Genomic DNA, 8,997 nt, shown 5'->3' on the forward strand with positions numbered 1-8,997 from the left:
AAACAATCAGGAAGCTGCTCTTATGCAATAGTGAATGGGAACCCCATTGGAAATGCAATTTCCAGCCTTATATAGGTGTTAACTCAGCAGAAAATGATAAATGAGGATTTATTTATACTCATTCAAAAACACATACAGGGCAAGTTCTGTTGTCCAAATAGGTCTTTTGACATCAGCTTCTCCACGTTCTTCTAAACATTCGAGTTGCAGAAATCCAAGTGAGTTGTCTGAGACTTAACTATTTAAAGAATTCTCTAAGTGTATGAATGCATATATTCAGGGGAGAAGGAATTAGTTTTTATCAGGCTGCCATGCAGATATGTAATTTTTAAAATTCTAGCTTTATATAAGCATATAAGTAAGCATACACAGTAGATGGAAAAATTAAAACCAAGATTTTGCAGCTGTTTAAATTGTATTTAGGCACATGGTGGGGCTTGAGAGTTAGTGAAATGAATCTATGACTGCAGGAGCTAAGTCCTGCGGGGACTGAGGTAGGCAGTGATTATTTTTCCTGCTGTTTTTTTTCCCCCAGAGATCCACCAGAACTGAACCAGTGGGTCATTATTGTGTGTGTTATTCAGTTCTAAACTTCTGCATCATTGTTTCACAAAGTGTGATTCATGAACTGTCAGATTTATCAAGGGAGCTGTTTTAAAAAACAGTTTCTCGGCCTGCCCTGGGAACCCATAGCTAACTTGGAGAGACCTTGTAATCTGCATTTATAAGCGCCTGTGGTGATTCTTATTTTTATTCAGAGAAGTCTGCTATCCAGTGTTGTTAGTTGCTGTTTGGTGAAGTAGGTTGGAGGAAATTGTCACGTAGGTTGGAGGAAATTGAAATCACGCTGGAAGTCACGGAGTCAGCCTGCCATTGTTACCATTCTCCTTTAAAGCTATTTTCAGTTTTGCTTGTAGCAAGTCACATCACCTGCTACCTGTAGAACTTACTTACTCTCTTACTGTGTTGGCAATGAGTGATTAGCTTTCTCTGGATGTGAGAGGAACAACAGTGTGTTAGAAACAAATGTAGTGATTGGAGAATAACTATAATTTATAATGCCCAGGTTAGAGGTTACCTTGAAATATATGGAAGATTTCTTAAGCAACTTTTATTCATTTACTCTAGTTGGTCATTTATTGTTTGAGCACATATGAGCAAAGGTTTGGGAAAGCTGGCCTCATACATATATTTTGTATTTCATAAAAATGTAAAATATATGGCTGAGTGCAGTGGCTTACACCTGTAACCTCAGCACTTTGGGAGGCCAAGGCAGGCGGCTCACTTGAGGTCAGGGGTTTGAGACCTGGCCAACGTGGTGAAACCCTGTCTTTACTAAAAATACAAAAATCAGCCAGGCATACTCCTGTAGTCGCAGCGACACAGGAGGCTGAGGCATGAGAATCGCTTGAACCCGGGAGGCAGAGGATACAGTGAGCCAAGATTGTGCCACCGCACTCCAGCCTGGGTGACAGAGTGAGACTCTGTCTCAAAATAAATAAAAATAAAAATATATAAAGTATATAAATCTAAAACTGGTCTTGATGAAGATACCTGGTAATAGAGCCAGAACATTCCAGTTGGTTTGTGAGAACTCTGCTCCTTGGAAGGCATTTCCCTTTTCTCAGGGTCGCCAGGGAGCTCCCCCTTGTCCATGCCGCCTTGTCCTCATGGTGCAGACTTTGCGTCAACATAACACTGGAAACACTTCCATCTCCAGGCTTCAGTGCAACTTCCTTTCCCTGGCTTCCCTTCCCTCGGTCCTTGATCCTCTCCTGGGACTGTAGATTCCATCAAGTCTTTACATCCAGCGCCCAGAGCTACAACCAGGACGCTCTCTTTTATTTTTAAACCTGTTTCCTTCCATGCATAAATTTCATTCAGTTCCGTGGCTTTAGCTGTTTAAACAGAGTAGCCAGAGAGGTCTTTCACAGCCTTACAGTCGTCAGTGGCGTGACACCTTCCACTTCCTCCCACTGAAAGGAGTGAAATGTGAATTTCTCACTGTGGCTCACAGTGCACTGCAGGACCTGTCCCCGGTCTTGAATCTTCATTCTTCTTTATTTGCTCACCAGTACTAAGTCAGATAAGTCGCCTTTTTAGCCTATGAGCACGTGAAGCACTTTCAGTCTGGAGAGCTCTGGTGCTGGCCCTGCCACCCTGCTCTTCCCAAAGGCCTCCCATGGAACAGTCAGGAAAGGCCACTCTGAGGAAGGACCTCTTGAGTCTAGAGTGGGCTTTCTTGAACGGCCACACCAGAACAGCTTCCACCATACACGCAGGCACTACATTACCATTTATTTATTTATTTATTTATTTTTTTTGAGACAGAGTCTCGCTCTGTTGCCCAGGCTGGAGTGCAGTAGTGCAGTCTTGGCTCACTGTAACCTCCACTTCTCGGGTTCAAGGGATTCTCCTGCTTCCGCCTCCTGAGTAGCTGGGATTGCAGGCGCTCACCCACCCCACCACGCTTGGCTAATTTTTATATTTTTAGTAGAGATGGGGTTTCACCATGTTGGCCAGGCTGGTCTCAAACTCCTGACTTCAAATGATCTACCCGCCCCAGCCTCCCAAAGTGCTGGGACTACAGGTGTGAGCCACCACACCCAGCCCATTTCTAACCTTTTTATCAGGAGTTATTGTTAGGTTTATATGTTTATCAATTATTCCTCTCCACAGTATTCCTTGAGGGCAGGACTTGTTGTGCCAAAATGGTGCCTGGTGCATAGAGGATGCAAAATGTCTATTGTTTGACATGTGAACAAATTATAATAATATTATTTTAGAGACAGGGTCTCGGTCTGTTGCCCAGTCTGGAGTGCAGTGGCACGATTATAGCTCACTGCAGCGTTGAACTCCTGGGCTCAAGGAATCCTCCAGCTTCAGTCTCCCAAGAAGCTAGGACTATAAGTACGCTCCACCACGCCCAGGTAACTTTTAAAAAATTTTTATTTTTAGAGAGAGTCTCGCTGTGTTGCCCAGGTTGGTCTCAAACTCCTGGGCTCAGGTGATCCTCCCGCCTGGTATCCCATGTGTCTGGGATTATAGGCATGAGCCACTGTGCCCAGACTGTAATATTAGACTGTGGGTCCCAAGTGTTACTCAGCGGTAGACAGGACTGTGTTTACAGCTTAGAGATGAAAGAAGCATGGCTGAGTGGGGATTAGAGGGATGAAGACATATTTAAGAACCTTCTTTCCTAGGTTGGTGGAAGTGCTAAAGAACATTTCCAAAGGAGAGAAAAATCTTAGCTTTTCATTTTGGATTTAGTTGATCAGAGATGATCTTGGTTATCTCATTTTCACTGACCATCTCTACTAAAGCTCTGTGAGAAATAAATTAGAACTGTAGATGATAATGTCAAGAAAACTGTTTTTCTTACTTGGGTCACACTTCAGGGTACAACAAGTGAAGCATACTTGAAATATACTTTGAATATGCTTTATGCTTTCACTTGTTGTACTCTGAAGTGTGTTTCATCTTTGAAAAAGGGCATTTTAGTGCCTGTGGAATTGCAAATAACAGGAAGAAGAAAAATGCTGTATTGGCTAGACTCCTTTAGTGTTCCTCATTTTTTAAAAATAGTAAGCTTTATTATTATAATGGAGTTCCATGCACTTGAAAATCAGATTCGATACCTAGAATTTGAAGTTTGAGCTTCTAAAACAATCTCTACTCCCCCTCCTGGGGGTCCTACAGGAACGAGATCATCGTTTTTCCAACAATCTTTGCCTCCGAGTTTGTTCTTACCAGGAAGTAAAGGGAGTGGGGAGGATTGTATATGTGAGCCAGGACTATATATGTGAGCCACCCTGCCCAACAAGACCCTATTTTTGAGGTGTTTAGATTAGCAGACATTCTTTAAGTAAGCATCTTTAATCCTTCATGGGCACTTGAGAAACTAATAACCATCATTTTGGATGAAGTGAGTATTATATCCTTTAAAATATATACTTTTTTTTTTTGAGACGGAGTCTCGCTCTGTTGCCCAGGCTGGAGTACAATGGTGCGATCTCAGCTCACTGTAACCTCTGCCTCCCAGGTTTAAGCGATTCTCTTGCCTCAGCTTCCTGCATAGCTGGGATTACAGGTGCCCGCCACCACGCCCAGCTAATTTTTGTATTTTTAGTAGAGATAGGGTTTTACCGTGTTGGACAGGATGGTCTCAATCTCGTGATGTCGTGATCTGCCTGCCTTGGGCTCCCACAGTGTTGGGGTTACAGGCGTGAACCACCGTGCCCTGCCAAAATATGTATGTATAATTTTCTTATATAAATATTTGAATAAGTTTTAACTATTATTATGTTGAAGTTTTTTTTATTTTTTTTATTTTTTGTGACAAGGTCTCACTCTGTTGCCCAGGTTGGAGTGCAGTGGAGTGATGATAGCTCTCTTAGGATCTTTGTTCTCACAGACCTCCCCCGTCTTGACAGCTCTAGATGAGTCTCCCACATCTCATCTGAGACATGCTTTGTCATTCCACAGTTGTCTCGCCAGGGTCCTCCCTAAAGTGAGGAGTCCAGAAATGAGAGCGTTCCCCCTGGACTTGCAAATGGTGGAAGTGTTTCCTTCCTCATCTAAATGATCACGCTGCTGGCGCAGCCTGGGACCGCGCTTGGTGGGGCTTGTTTTTGAAAGGTGTTAGCTCATTGTGCTGTTGGTCAGGTAACATCACCAGGTTTTTTGTCTGTTGATACGCTTGTCACTGTACTACTACTCTTTTATTATATGGTGTAATTGATGTGTGAAAATAATGAGGAACTTCAGATTCATTCCTAGAATTTTTTATCTTTGATGTTGTTTTAACATTCCCAGGATATCAAGATCTTTCTGAGTAATTTTTTTTTAAATGCATGTATTCTGGCCGTCCACATACTTCTAAAGCTGTAATCTCTCTGCATTTGAGAATATTGGGATATTGAACATAATAAGGCCTATGGCAGAGCTCTATACCTGGAAGTAGACATCACTTGTCAAGCCAGAGTGACAGACCAACACATTTCAGTTCCATGTAGCCAGTACTACCTTCTCCACTCCACACTTCTCCCTCTTTGTACCAAAGAGTTTGTGGGAGACTGTGTTACATACATACATGGAAATAAAGTGGCACTGCGGCCAGGGCCTTCCTCTGTGTCACCAATCACGTAAGTCTGAAGCAGAGTGCATGTTGATGACGGTGGCTGGACTGCCCTGCGCACACACTGGTGTGGCTACGGCCCTGTGTGAGGCATCCAGTGCTGGACTTAGCAGCACCTTTAAAGAAAAACACAAGTACCCAGAACCTTCCTCTCCAGTTTTGAGTCTGTGCTTCATTTTTATTTGCTAGTGCCTGTTAGTGCACCAGTTTCAATAGTCTATGACCATTAAATGGTTGTGAAATAAGCAATATCAGATATTTAAATGTTTAGATAACATCAAGATAAAATCCAGAAAAATCCAGGTCCATTCATATGCCCAAAAGGAATCTGGATCAATAGTACAATATAGGAAGGGGGAAATAGTGATACTAATATGGCATAAAGACTTAGGACAGATAGTTAACATCGCTTAAGGGTGACAATGTGAAACAGCACAAAAACAAAACACCCCGAACGGTTTGGGGATCGGCATGGAAACCAAGCAGGTCATGTTTAATAACACACTTCCTGAAACCGTTTGTCTCCCGTTTCCCACCTGTCATGAAAGATACTGAAACTGCTTTTTAGTTTATTTTATTTGAGACAGATCTGAAACTCCTGGCCTCAAGTAATCCTCCTGCCTCAGTCACCCACATATGTTTTTATTCCAGTTTAGTTTGGAGACTTAAAACTTCTCTGAAACAGTTGCAATAATGCAGAAACTCACACTATCCTATCTAAACAAAGCCCCAGCCCCCAACCTGGGCTCTCTTTGATATTATTAGATGACACTTAGATTACTGTACTTGGTTCTGGATTTATTACTACTAGAAATGCAGTGACCAGTTGGAATTGTTTCAGAGAATAACATCAAAAATGATTTATGAGGAAGGATTAAAGGAGTTATTTATAGCTTCACCAAACAATGACTAAGAGAGCTGACTGTATAAGCATTCAAGGGATACCAGCACCGAGGAGGGAAGGATTGTTAGGGATGGTTTTGCTAAAGCAGTGGAGGGTCCTAGGGCCATAGTGATGAAATTAACAGAGAGGATGGTGACAACTGACAGTGGGAAAATGGTTTACAGATAGCAAGGTACTCTTTTTTTTGAGATGGGCTCTTGTTCTGTCGCCCAGGCTGGAGTGCAATGGTGCTATCACAGCTCACTGTGGCCTCAACCTCGGGCTCAAGGGATCCTGCCATCCCAGCCTGCCTGTCTTTTTTTTTTTTAAAAAAGGAGGGAGTGGATTTCTGTTACTTAAAAACAGGAAGTTAGACTGGGTGTGGCGGCTCACACCTTTATCTCAGCACTTTGAGAGGCCAAGGCAGGCAGATCACTTGAGCTCAGGAGTTCGAGACCAGCCTGAGCAACATAATAAGACCCTTGTCTCTACTAAAAATTAAAAAAATAGTATTTGGGTGTGGTGACACATACCTGCCTCAAAAATAAAAATAAAAACAAAGTTTATGAGAATATAAAATAATCCAGGTAAAGACTAAGGAATAGAATGAGTCCTGTTTTTACCAGTCATTCCTTATATTTTGTTATGTTAAGTGGAAAAGAGGTACAAGTTGTGTAATGGAGGAATGATTATTATCAAAAAATACTTTTAATTAGAGTGTCCTTGACATTTTCAGACAAGAATGTTCAGTTCCCTCCCTCATGCAAAGATACACAGACCCATAACCGCAGAGCAGCTTTAATGAAAACCTGGATGCTTATTCACCTGTTCTTTGGAATCAGCAGGTTCTCAGGTGAAGATGTTATTGTTTTCCTGTTACTTTATCTTCATATTGTTTATCAAATGGAAATGAAAAGGTTCCTGGATCTTTTTTTATAAGATGAAAGTCAACAGTTTATTCAGAAGGTTTAAAAACAAAGATATTCTTAAATTTACAAGATCTTTTGGTTTGAACATATTCATAAGGACTTATGTTTCTCATTTTTATGGAGATTTGTTTTTGTTTGTAATCAATTTCTGTCTGAGTTCCAGAAATGCAAAAATACTGCACTGAAAGAGGTGGCAGCTGACAAAATTGCTGTCTTTGACCTTCTGATGCAAGTTTAGTAACTAATCTGGAAAATAATGAACTGCAATTAATGAAATCTGTACTCATATTCAAGTGTGTTTCTCAGACAGCACATAAAATAATTGAAGGAACTTCCTGCTCTCTAATTAGTTAGATTGAATTAATTTGGCATAATAGCTTTTTTTCATGTATCTAGAAGTTTGTGTTCAGATGAAGCTATTTATGTACTTCAAAGTTAGGAACTGTAAATGGCATCTTTGATGAATCTGGAGAGTTAAAGAGTTAATGGTCAGATTTAATTTCCACTATCAAAAGCACAGTCACATTGCTGGCCTGTCTTGATTTATGTGTCCGTCCGTTTTGGTTAGGGCTGCCTTATCAACAGCAGGGATATTTTTCTCCTATTTCAACATAGCCTCATGTGTGGTAGGTAGATAAAGGCTTGTGTAGAAAGAGCACGCCCCTGCCCATCTCTGATGCTAATTGAAAAGATGTCTGTGTAATTATCCATCTTTCATGACTGTGATTCTTTCTTATATAAAACAGGGAGAAACAAGCACAAATACTAATTCTTGCCTTGTACACAAGGATGCTGTTTTAAACTAGCCATACTTCCTTGATTAAATGAATTATGTAAACACGTATCCTTGTGTCTCAAGTAAAGGTTCAACATCCTAACTAAAAGAAGAAAACACTGCCGGGCACGGTGGCTCACGCTTGTAATCCCAGCACTTTGGGAGGCCGAGGCGGGCAGATCACGAGGTCAGGAGTTCGAGACCAGCCTGGCCAACACGATGAAACCCCATCTCTACTGATAAAAATTAGCTGGGCGTGGTGGCAGGCGCCTGTAATCCCAGCTACTCAGGAGGGTGAGGCAGGAGAATCGCTTGAACCCGGGAGGTGGAGGCTGCAGTGAGCTGAGATGGCACCACTGCACTCCGGCCTGGGTGACAGAGCGATACTCCCATCTCAAAAAAAAAAAAAAAAAAAAAAAAAAAGTAAAGAAAACACATCTAGGCCTTGTTTCCCAGCCTTCATTTTTCTTAAACCTTCAGGTTATTTAAAAAATAACATATGAGCATTTTCTCTGTAGTTGAATACCGCCCATCTTAAGCAGCTATTGATATAGTGTGCTGCATTTCACTTGTTCTGGGGTTAACAAAGAGTTTTTTTAAAAAATTCAGGGCAATTGATTTCTCTTCAGTGTAGGGAGGAATTTTTAGGCAATCCTGTCATTGTTGTAAGACTCTTACCACTCTTTCAGTTTTCTAAAATCACAGCATTTTGCTGTCTAGCCTCGCCCCATGCATTTATGGGTAATATAGTGGACATAGTTAGAGATGTCAGAGTTGTCTTCATAATCAGGTTTAGTAGCTGATCTGAAAAATAATGAAATTTAACTTAAATTCACTTCAGCAAGTAAGAGGGTTTCTGAGGCAGTAAAGAAGTCGATTGAAGAGGTGCATCTGCCAGCCATTTTTTAGGAATGGGCTTTGTTTTATTCTCTAGACCAAGGGTTGCCATACTTTATTTTATAAAGGGACAGATTGTAAATATTTTAGGATTTGCATGCCATGTGGTCTCTGTCAAAACTAGCCATAGACAGTATTAAACAAATAAGTCTGGCTGTGTTCTAGTAAAACTTGATAACCTGAAATTTGAATTTTACATAATTTTTATGTTATGAAACATTCTTTTGATTTGTTTCAATCTTAAGAATGTAAAAGCCATTATTTCTTATTTCATAGGGCGTATTAAGCTGGTGACAGGCTGGATGAAGACTTTTTTTTTCTTTTTTTTTTTTTTGAGATGGAGTCTCGCTCTGTCGCCCAGGCTGGAGTGCAGTGG

At 41.1% G+C, this 8,997-nt stretch overlaps 1 protein-coding gene across 1 annotated transcript in view; it reads left to right on the forward strand.

The window, feature by feature from the left end:
- Nucleotides 1–8,997, forward strand: part of KIF13B (kinesin family member 13B) — a 190,200-nt gene that overhangs the window by 164,197 nt on the left and 17,006 nt on the right. The window lies entirely within an intron of this gene.

This window comes from Mandrillus leucophaeus, unplaced genomic scaffold, assembly GCF_000951045.1.
Source record: "Mandrillus leucophaeus isolate KB7577 unplaced genomic scaffold, Mleu.le_1.0 Scaffold183, whole genome shotgun sequence".
Lineage (NCBI taxonomy): Eukaryota > Metazoa > Chordata > Mammalia > Primates > Cercopithecidae > Mandrillus > Mandrillus leucophaeus.